General features: G+C 47.0%; 1 protein-coding gene across 1 annotated transcript in view; it reads left to right on the forward strand.

The window, feature by feature from the left end:
- The window catches only part of LOC138515593 (uncharacterized), a 522,837-nt gene that overhangs the window by 426,846 nt on the left and 80,012 nt on the right, over nucleotides 1–15,979 (forward strand). The gene's annotated exons all lie outside the window — the stretch shown is intronic.

The following is a 15,979-nucleotide window of genomic DNA, read 5'->3' on the forward strand; positions in this document are numbered from 1 at the left end:
CTATGTTTTAATGGCAATGATAACTTATGTTGTTTTATGAAATGTATAGGATCTGCATGCTTGAGCTCCCTCACTATAAAGCTATGGGGCCCTCAAATGTTTAAGGGGAGTTTGACCAGTCCTGCAAAACTGAACGTGTTTCTCCTATGCTTGAACCCATACTCTGTCAACTCAAATCATTGTAAAACTTGTAAAACTTAAAACCCAACTCGAGATCAATCAGGAGCCTTGTAAACTACACCTAAAAAACAACTTTCTTTTAGTCTTTAATGTGCCTCCAGTGATGGGAAATGGCATGTATCCTGTGCTCCCTGGGAATAGGAAACTAAGCTGCCTCGCACTGATGAGGCCCTATGCAGGGATAATGGCTTTGCTGTTCAGGTAGGACTGCTCCCATTGGTGGTAAAACAGAAGGATATTGTATATTGCTGTACCCCTTCTAAAATGACACAGATGGTGTTGCGGAGTAAACAAAGTCAGTCCTCCTTAAAACCAGGGACGACCTTAAGAGGGAGAGGAAGGACATGGACACAGGGGCTGCAAGGAAGAAAAGGAGGTGTTTAGTAGAGGGCTGGGAAGATCAGTATGTTAAGGAGAATAAAAGGAGTTACATCCATCCATGGCTCTGTGTAATTATTGGAAGGCGCTGTATGCGGGAAGGAGGTTGCAGGGAAGACTGCATCCCGCTCCGGCTCTAGTTCCAACAACTGACGACGAGGGGAGAACGTCTGCACCAGCAACGAGTAAAGGAAAAGCAGTCTGCCCGCCATTCCCGGCTCCAGGAATATGAACGGGGCAAACTGCCCATAGTACAAAGGGCAGTCCCCCCCTTAACGGAAGGAGTACCATTCCGCCCAGTTTAAGACGGCTGATCGGGGCGCGGCAGCAGTAAAGGGCACTCCGCCAGGAACGTGAAGAGGCAGTTCACCCGGCGCTGAAAGGGGGCAATCCACATGGTTTAGTACGGCCGATCCCGGCCTCAGCAGCAGGGAAGGGAAATCCGCCCGGAACCAGAGGGGGCAGTCAACCTTGCTCACGGCCATTCCCGGCCACAGCAACAAGGTGGGATAAAAAGAGCAAACCAGAAAGAGCAGTCCGCCCAGCTCACGGCCGATCCTGGCCAAAGCAGCATATAAGGGCAATCTGCCAGGAACATGAGGGGACAGACCACCCAACACAGTGGACTGGTGTCAGCCACGGAAAAGGAGGAGGTGAGCCGTGCAAACGAGGAGATAGCAGCACCGGGTAGTGTGCCAGAGCTGCTTAACGAAGGGCACTTTGCCAAACACTCATTACCGTTACGCCCACGAGGACAACACCAGAGGAAGGGAAATCCACCCACCCCAAGGAAACCTGCAGAGCGCCATGAAGGTAGAGGACAGGGCCATTCTCCAACAGCAGTGCCGTTCCCAGCATCAAAGCCGAAGGAGGAACAGTACTTTCTGCTGAGCTTCATGGAAGGGCAGTCCGCCCACAACACAGAGGATGGGCAATCCGCTCGTAGAGAGGGCACCCCACCCACCTTTGAGAGGCAATCTGCCCACAATTAAGTGCAAGTGCAGTCTGCCCATGGTGTAAAGGTACCCCAGCACACCTGGCAAAGGAATAAATCCACCTGTGAGTACAAAGGAGGGTGATACACCCACAGGGAAAGGAAGGAGTGATAAGAACAAAGGAAAAGGGAGCCATCCACTAGAAGACGAACGCAAAAGAGTGTTGCACCACGAGAGGACACTCACTGAAGAGCCCGGGAGGGAGCATACAGGAACCAAAAGAAGCGCAACAGGTAGGAGCTGCAGAGACCAGGTGCAGCCAACAGCACGAAATGGAGGAAGAAAACGGAAACGCAAGAATTGGCAGCGCAGAAAGTATGACGAGAGCAGCATTTCTGAGATGACCACAGCCATTCCAACTGCAGCTACAGCAGGACCCAGGGCCCAATGGGAAGAGTGGCTAGACGAATTTACTGACTACATGAAAGCACTGGGAGAGGGTGATCCCACGACACTCCTGGGAGTATTCATTAACATTGCAGGGAAAGAGATCAAAGGGATTCTTAAAACGATCCCACCACAAGAGAGAGCGACCTACGGGATGGCCATCACCGCACTCAATGGGAAACTGCTCACTAACTGAACAATGATTTTGAAAGATAACTGTTCAACAAATGCTGACAGTTACCTCAGGAAACAATAGGAGAATTCGTTATAAGATTACAAAAGATGACTGTGCACTGCGACTTCACAGACGAGCAGGCAATACGTCTCTGGGTAATAGAAGGATGCAACTCACCCATATTTCGTAAATATCTCCTGAAGGAGCCTCTTCGCTCGAAGAGGTTCAAGAGAAGGAGCGAGTGCATGAAAGGGGGGGGCGCCCACGCATCAGAGTTGGAGGAGCCGACAGAGAGAGGACAAGTAGCGGCCGAATACACACATCAGAGAAAGGGGCCACGAGAACAACTGGGTTTTGAGAAAATTCAGCAACACCCCACCCCACAGCCAGAGGGTAAGGAAAGTATGTGCTACAAGTCTGAGATGCGGTTTGCCCACAGTGGATCATGCCCGGCAATAGGGCACTGATGCGCCAGGTGTAGGAGAAGCCATCACTTTGAGCGGGTGTGCAGTGAAGGGGTCCTCTTCCCCATAAAGGATAAAAAAGACCCACCGAGCGGCAGAGGGAGAGCAAAGGGAGAATCTCACTGGTGGGAAGACAGAAGGAATGAAGACCCTCTTGATGGAGACTGCAGAGAATACTCCTACGAACCAGAGGGGCAGTTTGGAGACGAGATCGAATGGCACTAAAGAAGAAGCTCTGACACAGACCCCTCAATGATGATAAACGGGGGAGGTGTTGCGGAGTAAACAAAGTCAGTCCTCCTTAAAACTAGCAACCACCTTAAGAGGGAGAGGAACGACATGGGCACGGGGCCTGGAGGGAGGAAGAGGAGGGGCTAGTGGAGCTCAGGAAGATCAGTATGTAAAGGAGAATAAAAGGAGCCACATCCATCCGTGGCTCTGTAGTTATTGGAAAGGGATGAATGCGGGAAGGAGGGTGCGGGGAAGACAAGACCCCACTCCCACTCTAGTTACAACTGATGGGCTAACAAACAAAGTTCTGAAAAACTGCCAGAGCATTGCCAGTTGACATGATTAATTAAACACGTTCTATCCATCACCTTTTGGTTTTGGTGGGAGGTTAACAAGAGAGTTTAAAAACTGGAGAGATATAAATATTCACACAAACACAAAAGAGTCTATTGCATAAATGAATCACCTCTTCAACCCAAATTATAATATCCTTTTCTAGGGACATCTGGTGACTAGGTTTATTCAGGATGTTTAAGGTGATATAGATGTCGCTACTCTTTGGGAGGCCCCTAAGTGTGCTGTGTACATCTGCATGTGTTTAGCACATGTAATCGGCTGCAGAAGTCTGTAACTTGAAAAGAAGGGTCAGCATTGTTTGCCAACCAATAGCAAACTCTGTATTCTTTCCTTTCTAAAGATAATTGCTGACATCATGTCCCTGTTGTGTAGTAGTTACCCCCTGTTAGGAAGGAAGGTGGCAGTCTACAGATGAAAGGCCCCGAAGCTGTTGGGTTGGCCCAGCCTAGGGAGGGCCTGTGGTAATCACTGGTGTTATCTAAGTTGGAGCAGGGTGGGGCTAAGAGTTCCTAGTTCCTAGTGGGTACTGCACCGAGAACGAACACGTCCAGTTATTCCGGTGGTTTCAAGGGAAGGGTCGGTCAGTACCATTACCAGTCGCTTCTTCAACATGGAGTGCCCTGGACCCTGTCTCTTTTAGGAAGAGGGAGGTCTCACTCTATGCCTCCCCAACCGCCCATAGAAAGCATAGATCTATCCCATTTGGAGAGTGTAGCATCTGTACTTCTATGAAAGATGCTCAGCAGAATACCGACACTTTTCACGTTCCATGCCCCGGAGCGTGTCGTGGACTACAGCGACGTCACGAGGAATGTACAATGCGGGTTGAACTATAACAGCTGGAACCCCTGCTGCTCGACGTGCACTGACTCCCTCCTTTTTGATATACATATATATTCATACTTATTATATATATATATATATATTCAGTGAAAAAACTTTGTTAAAGGGACGTTATGGTTCACAGTAAAACCGAAAACCCCCTGAAATTCGGCAGTTATGGTAACATAAGCAACCATAACTCGCGCCACCGTGCACTGCTAACACTAACACCCAGGACATCAAAGATGACATCACAAATGTGAAAACAGGGAAGTCCGTCCGCGAAGCGAACACAGATATCACTAATTTTTTTACCTTACGTTTTGGTCATTTTATAAAAAACTACTGGACGGATTTACACGAAATTTGCAAAAGCACGCTTTCGGGACCAAGCCCCCGCTCCTGCCGCAAATTTGGTATAAATCCGTCCAGCGGTTTGGCCTGTGGCCGTGCGCAAAGTTTTTTCCCATTCAGTCTATGGGAAAAAAAAAGTTTTGGGACCCACCCTATAACTTTGCCCCCTCTGGACGAATCCTCACCAAACCTTTTGCAAAGTTTGGTGAGGATCCGTCCAGGGAGAGCGAAGTTATAAGCCACCCAAAAAGTGTTCTTCCTATGGAAACAGCAACTTAACCATAACTACATGGCTATATATATATAATTAAGGTTTATGCACCCGTATTGCCCTGAGTCATTATTATCTCCCTGCCAGTCACTTCAGAGAGCCACACAGACAAGAGATTGCCAGGTGCTTTGTCTGGGCAAATCCTCTGTAGGGAATTTGGCCCCCAGGACAAGCAGGTGACTATTTACCGGATTGAACATTATTACAAACCAAAGTAATAGCCATGAAAGGCCTGCAGCCTGGCTTTAAAGGCCACATTAAGAAGGAATGGAGAGAGGGAGAGAGAGAGAGAGAGAGAAAGAGAGAGAAGCAGAGAGAGAGAGAGAGAGAGAGAGAAAGAGAGAGAGAGAGAAGCATTTATACCTAATGTGGTCTTCTCCCATGGACAGTCCCCTATAGATTGTCCACAGCAATCCAGATGTAGCTGAGACCTTGCCCTGTGATCCTTCACACAAGTTTGCTTTAGCCCCCCACAGAGGTCCACGTGTGGCTGGTTTAATTTCCTGAGTTTAGCAAACATCTCCCCCGAAGCTTTGAAGCACTCTTCAGGCTGAAACAATGGGCCTGATTTACGAAGCGTTTTTCAATGGGAGTTTGTCCCATTGGAAAACGCTTTTGCAAACCAGGCCCAATGGCTTTTCCTAAAGTGTTGATGGAAACAGAATGAATTACCCATGGAGGTCTGGGACACAGAGAAAAAGGGAGGAACACTGAAAGAGCAACAAACATATGGATTATTTGTTAATGCATTTCTTTATTAGGTAATATCTAATTGCGAAAAATAGTGTCTAGTCAATTCAATAAACAAGCCAAATAAAATGAGTTGCGCCCTTCTTGTTAGGTTATGTCACTGATCAGCAGTGTATCATCTGGGATTCCCCAATCAACATTAAACCACATTCAACGATATGTAACCAACATCGCTACCTTGTTCACAGAGAGTCAAATTTCAAAAAGGTAAAAAAGAGGAATCAAAATGAATGAAAACAGTACAGCTATGAGAGGAGGTGCATGTGTATGTAATGCTCTCGTCATGTGTTGCAAGGTAGAGGGACTTTATCATACTGATTCCCGAGGATGTAACGCATCCCTGGTGTGACTGGCCAGGCCTCCAACTCAATGACCAGAATATCTGTTTTTCAATCTATAATGGTTTACATTCAGGAGTTCAACGTGGGTAGGTGTTGGCAACTAAAATCAGGGTGTTTGCCCCTTAAGTACCAAGGACGAGTATGCTCAACCTTTTTGCATAGATTTGCATAATAGCCTGGCAGTTATTAAACATGTCACCTCACGTCAGTGTGCCGTCACCCATATCATTATTATCCTTACATTACATGTATATTACAATTTCAATAGTTGCTCTTTCCTCTCCATGCTTGAGCCGTCCTGATAACTAAGAGATGTTGGCAGATAGCCAGCGGATAGCAATTTGGCATTTAGCCAATATGTTACCAAACTGTGCAAGCTTGAATGCCCATCTATCACTTTTTTGACTCAGCCATGAGACCCAGTAGACATCTCAGATGTTTTCATGTCAGGTCTGGAAGACCCACTTTCTAGTTGAGTCCAGAGTTTCTAGATGGGTCTGGAAGACCCACTTTCTAATTGAAGCTTAATTCCAGACCAGAACTGCAATATTTCTAGGTAGACCCATCTCAAGCATACAAATCAGGCCTCATAAGCATGACATTTAGGGCACGGGACGGTGGTGCCATGTTATGTTTCATACTTGGGGTAGTGTAGGTCCTTTGTACATGGTAATGTTGCAAGTGTTTGCATCTTGAATTTCTGGATATTTTCTTAACCTGCAGGGAAATTGTCCTCCATTCTGGTTGTATCTTATCAGCATAAATAGATATCCAAAGTATCAATCGGAACCAGGACATCTACCCATCTCCAAAAGTGTGCTAACCAACCATGATTACATATGCTCTCGTGGAAACCCAGGCCAACAGTCCTGGGCTGCCATTGTTAACCCGGCAAATTGCAGAAAACAAGCTTTGGGAATCCCATAGGGCGCCACCAACCTTTGGAGAGTGTTAGTTGCATTCTGCTTAAACAAAAGTTGACCACAATAAAGCCTTTGTGTAATAAAATAGTTCCCTCAATCCATTGTTTGAGCGTATGTGTGTTGATGCTAAAGACAATGGGGCAGATTCTCAAAAAGTAGCACAAATGAAAGGAACGCAGAGAATTGGCTCATTTCATTTGCATGACTTTGAGAAACGTGCAGGCCACCCTACTCTCAGAGGTGACCCGCGCATTTCAGAAGGGGTTGGACAGTAGCACAAAGACGTTATTGCTGGGAGCGCATTTCACAGAGAAGGGCCTTAATTGCTTGGAAAAGAAAGCATTTCCGTGTTTTTTTTAATCGCGTCCGTTAGATTCAAATACAAATTCACAACAGAGTCTGAAATGACCCTGTCATGATTTGCTCCTCCCCCTGTATCGGCTCACACCAGGCTCAGTGCGATGACTGTGATTTCTGCTCACTTAAACGTGCATCCCGTTTGTGAATTTGCGAGGCAAGTTTAAATTGGCAGAAACGTCCCCAGGTCTGCGCAAATGTGGAACGGGATAAAAAAAAAGGCGATCTGAATGTGCGCTCCTTCAGATGCCCTTTGTGAATTGGGCTGTTCCTTTTTTTGAGCGCACGTGATGAGTTTCACTAGCGCATCTCATCAATTGCACCAAAACATGTTTGGAGAACCTGCCAACATGTATTCCTTTACTTATCAATAGGTCCCTGTCTGCCAAAATGGGGCTTTAAGTGTTATATGTGGTGCAACCATGGGCACGCACAGAAGCTCAGAAGGGCTTCAACTCCCACACAACCCATCTTCTGTTGGACCTCCCAGGTAGCGCCAAGAAACATGTAAAACCGGGTTTCCTTCTGGGAGGTACTGCTGAGATGACCCTTTACCCCCAGCCAGCCTGTGCTTAGAGCCGCTAGGCCAAGACATTTCCAGATGACTTTAAAACCATTTCCTGTTAGTTGGTAACCAAGCGCGAATACGATGATCCAGCTGTAGTTTGCAAATCAGAAATGAGAGCTAACCCCAACAAATAAGGGGCCACAGCGGGAACCGGGTGAAGTGATATATTACTAAATAAAGGTTCCCTAGGGTAAACATGTACTAATAAAAATCTAATAAAATTAATGAAAACCTAAATCCATATCAATACTCTTCATTTAATATTTGAAAACGAATTAAACAAGCACAATAAACACATTAAAAAACAAATTACTTGTGAAGTGACATTTATCAACATAAACAGTGTTGAAGCAACAGTGTGTTTGGAGCTCATAGTAATCCGGTAGTAAGATAGCAATCATAAATACAGCAACCTAGCTTCATTCTGGTTAATTCTAGCTGTGCTTGGACTTTACCTCTGCTTTGACGCTAGCAACGCATTAACGTTTGAAGTTTGCCACCATGTTAAACCTAACTGCATTCTGAGTGTAGCCATTGCATTGAATCTCACTGTAGCCAAAGGCTTGATTCCAGCTGCACCTCGAAGACGGCCCCTTCTCTATCAAGCTTCCTTTTGAGTGCACTGAGTGCGGTAAGCCCCCCCATTAACCAATCCAGCTGCCAGAGCAGACGCAACAGACTACCCATAATGCCAACCAACTCCAAGGAGCACTGTGGCACACCCTCCACACGTACAGCCCTTGGGTGAGTACTCCCCTCACACCCTCCACACGTACAGCCCTTGGGTGAGTACTCCCCCCCTCAGACAACTCCCTGTGCTCCCCACAGACCTCACCTCCATCCTTTCCACATCACCCTCTCCCACCATTGCGCCCTCCCAATCCCCCTCAGTCTTCGCATCACTAAGCGCTGCTTGGGCTTCCCTCACCAAAACACCCCTTCCTCGACTGCCCTGCCGACATTCACACACATGCTACAAGCACCCAAGAATCCCCTTAAACACAGAATCCGTAACACCCGGTGGCTCTCATCTCTACACAACTCCCCCAGAGTCCTGCCTGCATCCCTCACTTACACGATTATGACATTCCCAACTTTCCTAACCCAGTGCAATCTCTCTTCAACCTTGCCTACAACACCCCTGGCACTAATCCCCTTCAGCCCTCTCGACATTCACCAGGAAATTAGAAACCCACCGTCATCGCCGATCTTACACCCCCCTTCTTTCCACTTCATTCATCAACATCCCCTCTTGCCGACCCCAGTCACCATGCTGCACCCTCTCCAGCCCCCTCCCCTCCTCTCACGCCACACCTTCGACTCCCTCTCACACTCACCATCTACTGCCCTCCATCACACAGACCTCCCTATAGCAACCGTACATCACAAGCTCTCTTTTCACACTCTCAAAGAATAAACAGACGCCCCCCTAAAACAGAGACACCTCACCTTCCTCTATCAACCACTCCCCTCTACCCTCCCCCTTATTCTCACTGCACCCCCAAGCGGAGCCTCCACCGGGGGATCCCCTCCCCAGCCCTCCCTCACGACCCTCACCGGCCTTTAGCCGATCGCCTCTGTGGGGGCCAGCAACCCCTACCAAATGCTAAATTTTTATTATCCATTCAACTCTCATGCATCCTCATTAACGCCAGACCGGTCGCCAAAAACAGACACAACATATTTTACCTTATTTCCTCATATAGGCCCACACATCCTTTTCATCAAAGAAACCTGGTTATCTGATGACTTCCGACCCATCACACACGAGACTTTCCCCCCAGTTGACACACTTATTGCTCACAACAGAGCTAGCAGAGCCGACGGGATCGCCCATCCTCCACAAATCATACCTCTCCATCTCACACTCCGAGGAATAAGACTGCAACAAAGACTGAGAATCCCTCCTAGTGAAATTTCTAATTTCTCCTCAACCCCTCTCTTACCCACAGCTTCTTACTCATATGCAGACCTCCAGGGTACAACAGAAACCTTGCTCTCAGCGACTTCCTAGCATCCATCCTGGTCACCCACCCCTCCCTCATCATGCTAGGAGATCTCAATATATGGTTTGATGCCCCGCACAACCCCATGACACAACCACTCCTGGACAACCTGGAAGCCTTCAACATGACTCAACTGGTATCAGGTGCCACACACACTGCAGGACATACCCTAGATGCAATATTCAGCTCCTCCAACCTTATCTCCATGCTCCCCCGACCACTAGTATGGACAGCCATGTAGCCATCTACTTTTCACTATTTACCCCTATCTATCCTCCATGCTTGGTTAACACCAGAATGTCCACCCGCTTCCCACTGTGGAATAAGCTCATAGTAATTCTGGACTTGGCCAACTCCCTGCTTTCCTCCATTTCAAATCTGCCAGTCCAAGGAGTTCTGCCCTCTATCATTTATTTCAATCGTTGATTCTCCAATGCCCTAAAACCTCTCACCCCCTCCATCTCGGCCTTCCACAGACAAGACCCTTCCCCAAGATGGCTCACCCCTCCTCTAAAAAAAAACCTCAAAACACTCAATCACATCCTGGAATGCAGATGGTGGGCTGACTCTTCTTCCCAAAATAGAGCTGCCTATCCCAGTCGGATCCATGCCTACAAGGCAGAAATCTGGTAGCACGCCCCTCCCCCTCTCTCAGCTCAGAAGCACTGTGTGATGGCCTCTCAGACCATTTCTACAACATTGCCATAGAAAGAAACCACACCATCGGTGCAAAACTAGTGGCACTGACGCCCTGATCTCCTAGACCCCCATCCGACCCCTTTAATCCCTCCCTGCTCCCACCCTATCTTCTCTTCTTTCTCTCCCATCTCTCGACACAAATTCCAGAAGCTACTTGCTAGCATCAGACCAGCCGGATACATGCAAGATCAAAGCCCTCCCAATCTCCTCAAAGAAATCTTCTCTTCAATCTGGGCAGGCGGCATTGCGAGATCTATCATTAACTCCTCCCTGACCCCAGGCATATTTCCAGCACCCTTCAAGACTTTGAACATCAAATCCCTCCTCAAAAAAACCCTCCCTTGATCCCCTCCTTTCAGTCAACTGCAGACCTATTTCTAACAACCGCTTCTTCGCCAAACTTATTGACCGATGGCCTACTCCCAGCTTTGCCTCATCACCAAATCTAACCTCCTCCTCGACCCCGCCCAGTCCGGCTTCAGACTGCTCTGTGGAAATGAATCGTCCTTAGTCTCCATCTGTGATCACCTCAAAAGCACAGCAGAGTCAGAAGGCTGTACCACACTTATCCTCCTCGACAGGGGTCAACTCCTAAAAATTAAAGTGGGGGGCTCATCAACAAATGCAATTGCATCTGATGTCACCAGAAATTAGCGTATCAAGTTGAAATATGAACATTTCATTAAATTGGCTTTGCATAACCACCCAAATTGCAAAGGACGAGTGGCATTTGCCTTTCATAAAATCAACACACACACAAAACCAAGAGGTTATTTTCTTATAATAGTGCTTTTCAAAAGGGTAAAAGGTGTGCATGTTTTAAATTCCAAGAACCAATACAAATGTTTTCCCTGGAACTTGCAGTACCAAAATGGGACATTTCACCTCTAGTTGTTTGTTATTTTTAATCAAGTTATATAGTGTAGTGATGAAGTGTCCAGCCTGCAAACCTGACAAATGAGATGGGCTTTAATTCATAAATTCAATGAGAGCATTCAATGTTTCTCATCTCAGCTGGGGGAGGCTGAGTGCGCCCTCTGAAAAAAGTGGGTGAACCCCTGACTTGAGCCCTCCTCCTCTACCCATCGGTGACTTTTGTCACTGTCAGCTGCAGCAGCCTCAGTGACAGACTCTGCTCGCTTGGCATAAGGGATGCAGCACTAAGGTGGATTTTGTCATTTCTCGCTAACAGATCACCCTCCTGCCTCCCTTCACCTCAGCCCCCCGCCCTGCCACCAACAGGGTCCCACAGGGTGCCTCCCTATCTCCCCTACTCTGCAACCACTACATGAGACCCCTCCCTGTCCTTATTCGCTCAAATAACCCAACCTGCGTCAACTACGCAGACGGCACCCAGATCACCTAAGACCTCTCCCATCCCGACCTCGCTTCTTGCCTCATAGACATCGACCACTGGATGACATCTAACTACCTCCTCCTTCCTCCCATGGGGGAGGAAGGATAGCTCAGGGGCAACGCATTTGTCTTGGAAGCAAGACAAGGCAGGGCAACACAGGTGCGAAACCCGAAATGCGCCTAGAGACCACTAGCTGGTATTAAGCTAACCCTGAAAAAACAAAATCATAATCTGAAGGACGGTGGCTCTCTACCCCCACCCCCTGTCTCCCCCCCTCGCATCCTGACTTGCTGCACTTTGCATCTTTAACCACCTCTCAGGTAGGCCAGGGCAGCAATGAACCCGCCATGAAATGTACTGCGTGTCGGAGAGAATAAACTCCAGCAGTCCACAGTACAGAATCCACTCCACATCTACGAAACCAAGAAACCAGCCCTACACACAGGTATGTATCACTACCTATCACAATGCATGCTTATGGCATATAGCCGAAGGCACAGCCACCCACTCGCATGCATCTTCTATCATACACTACTCTAAGAAACATCACACAATACCTCTGCCATAAGAATGCAGCTATCCCCCACAACAAAAATTCAGTCTATCTGGATACATAATGAGGCTACTGCAATCGCATACTCTCCAGACTACCTAACAGCACCCATTCACATGCCAGCTGGTCAGGGGAAGTTAATCGGGATCTTGCCACCCCTACCAACCTTAGTACGTATTGGCTAGAATGCACACACGCATTCTAAACTCCTCTGACGACTTTCCCATACCTTGGACTTCGTTCCCCCCCGAGAGCGTTCACCTACAGTGTGTTGAGCCATACCAATGGGAAAAGGCACTGTGCAAATGACAAACTACATTACATTACATAAAATAAAGAGCACGATTATGAAGAAATGCAAGCACATGTACTCCAGGTAATAATACAAGGGGTAAAGTGCAAATATATACTAATTTAAAACTGCTGAAAGGAAATTAGGTGCTGATATTCATCCATTTCTGACTTATTTTCTTTCTTTATATTATCTTAAATACAAAAATCATGTTATGGCCGATTTATGTGTCAGCTGAACAAGGCACACTTGAAAATAGGGTCAAGGAACATGTGGTTCCGTCATGATACTTGAATCCATAAGCGTTAGAAACAGGAAATAGGGGTGTTAGCCTTGTGCTTCAACATTCCATATTTCATTGCTTATTTAGGGACAAAAACATTTTTGGTCAAACATACCTACCTACTGTGTGTCAAACAACCCACAGGGAAGAGCCACTTAAGAGTTCAATTGTTGTTATAAAAACTTCAAAAAGACCAGAGCAATCCTGCCATGAATACATGGATATACGTCTATCTGTTGCAAATGCTCCCTTAGAGAAGCCAATTATAAACGACATGAATATTCTTTCATATGTGTTGGTTTGTGAACAATCTACACAGTGGAAGGTGTGACAAAACTTGTTGTATGATGGCGCTGGCGGTTGGTTGTTTATCCAAAGGTTGTAGCCTTTAATTACTTGAGTGGATAGGTTTTTGAAATGAAGGAGAATTGACTCCTGGCTTGGTGTCATCAATAGGGATTTATTGTGGTAACACACATAATTCACAGGTCTGGCAGGTGGCAGGTTAAGCCAGGTGAAGGTGAAACAATAGCCAACGCGTGTTTAGACCGTAGTCTTTATCAGGGCAGAAACAGATGGTGTTAGATCCTGGTTAGGAAAGGAGCGCCTAGTGAATCCTCACAGTGGTTCAGGGTGGAGGGCTGGTTAGCCAGTCTGTAACTGAATAGAAAAGCGCTCCATGGTTCTGGAGTTCTACACAGTGGCCCACCTTCAGTGAGCAATGTTTACCTTGTTGACAACATAGACCTGGCTGTGGAGCATTCTTTCTTCACCTACTTTATGGAGGTATGGGCTTCTTAAGCATACTAGGAAATGTTTTTCCCTTAATATGTGATGTGGACAACAATTTCATCTGTGTTATTAATGCTTTCCTTTGGATCCCGTTAGATGTTTATTATATAATTCTTTGGAGCTGAAAGAATTGCTGTGAGATGTTCCCCTGACATCGGATCTCTTCTCCGACCATTCTCCTCAGCCAAGTCAATGCTGGTCAGCCAGACCAAGGACACAGAGCGCAAAGCTCTTGTTGCAGAGTAACTAGGTCGGTCCTCCTTAAACACGGAGGCAACCTTGAGGTGGGGAGGAAGAATATGGGCACACGGACTGAGGGAGGAAGAGGAGGGGCTAGAAGAGCCCCGGAAGAAAGGTTGTAGAGAGCAATAAATAAGGTCATACACATCCACGGCGCCATGTGTCTGTTGGAAGTGCGGATGTCACAGATGGAGAGAGTGAAGAGACCGGTCTGCAGGCCCCTGACATAAGGCATAACATCTGGCGATGAGGGGTGATGTCTGCGCTAGCCGCCAAATACTGCAAGGCAATCCACCCGCCGATCCTGGCTCACGGAAACCAGCTAAGGCAATCTGCCCGTAGCAAAGGAAATTGAGGGCACCCGCCCAGTTTGAGATGGCTGGTCCCCGCCACAAGAAAGTGGAAAGGGCAATCCACCCAGGGTGCACAGGGCAACAGGGCAGTCCTCCCAGCCAAGGGGAAATTTGTTCAGAACAAATTTGATTTCATCAAGAGGAACAACCAATATAGATGCAGCAATTTCAATGGTGGTTATGTCGTTATATACCAAATATATGACTGAAATGCCCAGATACTCAGATCATTGTTCATGCATCGCCATCCAATACCCATGTACTGAAAGCATTGCCCAGATACCTACCAAAGATTGCCATCAAATGCCAACGCCAAGGTACTACCCAAGCATTCACATCAAATCCTCATGTGCGAAAGTGCTCGCCTCATTGCCAGGTATTTCCCTCAAATGCCTATGTATTCACCCTGTTCCCAGGCATGTCCATTAAATACCCATGAATTGCCCATATCAAATCACTAAACGCCCAGGTGCTCACCCTACTGCCGGGCATTGCCCTCATATGACTATGTATTCACCCCGTTTCTAGGGATGTCCATCAAATGCCCAGGAATTGCCCACATCAAATCACTAAATGCCCAGGTGTTCCCCTATTACCAGGCAATGCCCTCAAATGACTATGTATTCACCGTGTTCCCAGGCATGTCCATTAAATACCCAGGAATTTCCCACATCAAATCACTAAACGCCCAGGTGCTCACCCTACTGCCAGGCATTGCCCTCATATGACTATGTATTCACCCCGTTTCCAGGGATGTCCATCAAATGCCCAGGAATTGCCCACATCAAATCACTAAATGCCCAGGTGCTCACCCTATTACCAGGCATTGCCCTCAAATGCCTATGTATTCACCCTGTTCCCAGGCATGTCCATCAAATGCCCAGGAGGCCCACACTCTGCATGCCACAGGTGAAAAGGCACTTCCACTCATGGAAGAGCCAGGGGTACTTAAACAATGTTTAGGCTGGAATATAACAATGGAAGCTGAATGTGGTTGTCGGAGGGGTGGCAGACAGTTGGTTTGCATAAGGGATATTTTTGGGGGGCTATCATTCTTGTTCTATCCAAAAAATCAAACTATACAGTTTCATGTAATTTTTAAGAGGAACACATTAGAACCAAACATGGCCTGTTCGGACCCAAAGGGAAAATGAAGAAATTGTGGTTAAAATATCGGATATTACAGACTTTTGTTGGCATGCTCGCATTCCAAAGTTGTGATCATATCTTAGATACTCAAAATGCAGCACTGCAAACCACTCAGATGTCACAAATCAGCTTGCACCAAGAAGGCAATGAGCGAGAGGAGTAAATATGTAAGAGCTGACCTAATCCCTTAAAGGGCTCACTCTCAAATGAGAGGAGTGGAAAATGAAAGCGCACAATTACTTTTACACTCAGATATTCTGCTCCAGCTCGTGTATGCAGTGGAGCAGAGGGTGCACCACGCTTTGCTTCCCTCCTTCGTCTCAGGAGAGCACACGGATGTATGCCCGCATGAGATCTGCATGCAGGCATACAACCAAAGGATTCCAATGGAATACGCATTGGTTCAGCACCTGCTGAAGACCTCGTGGATTCCATAGGAATCCATAATAACACGTAACCGGCAAATCGTAACTTGTAGGCAGCGTTTTATCTCTCACAAAGCAGAGAGTAAAAGGGAAGAGTAAAGTCCGTTTCGCCTTCATGAGCTCGTCACCACAGTTACGCTCTGCTTTGTGAGCGTTGACAATTACATGCAGTGGATGGGCAACTAAGAGCAAGCCTTGGTGGTCCCCAGCATTCCAAAATGACCCCTTAAGTGGTTAGTGGCGTCATCAAGCCTTCTGAAAGGCAGGAGTGAGGCAG

The sequence above is a fragment of the Ambystoma mexicanum genome, chromosome 6q (genome assembly GCF_040938575.1).
Source record: "Ambystoma mexicanum isolate Mex_15411 chromosome 6q, UKY_AmexF1_1, whole genome shotgun sequence".
Taxonomy (NCBI): domain Eukaryota; kingdom Metazoa; phylum Chordata; class Amphibia; order Caudata; family Ambystomatidae; genus Ambystoma; species Ambystoma mexicanum.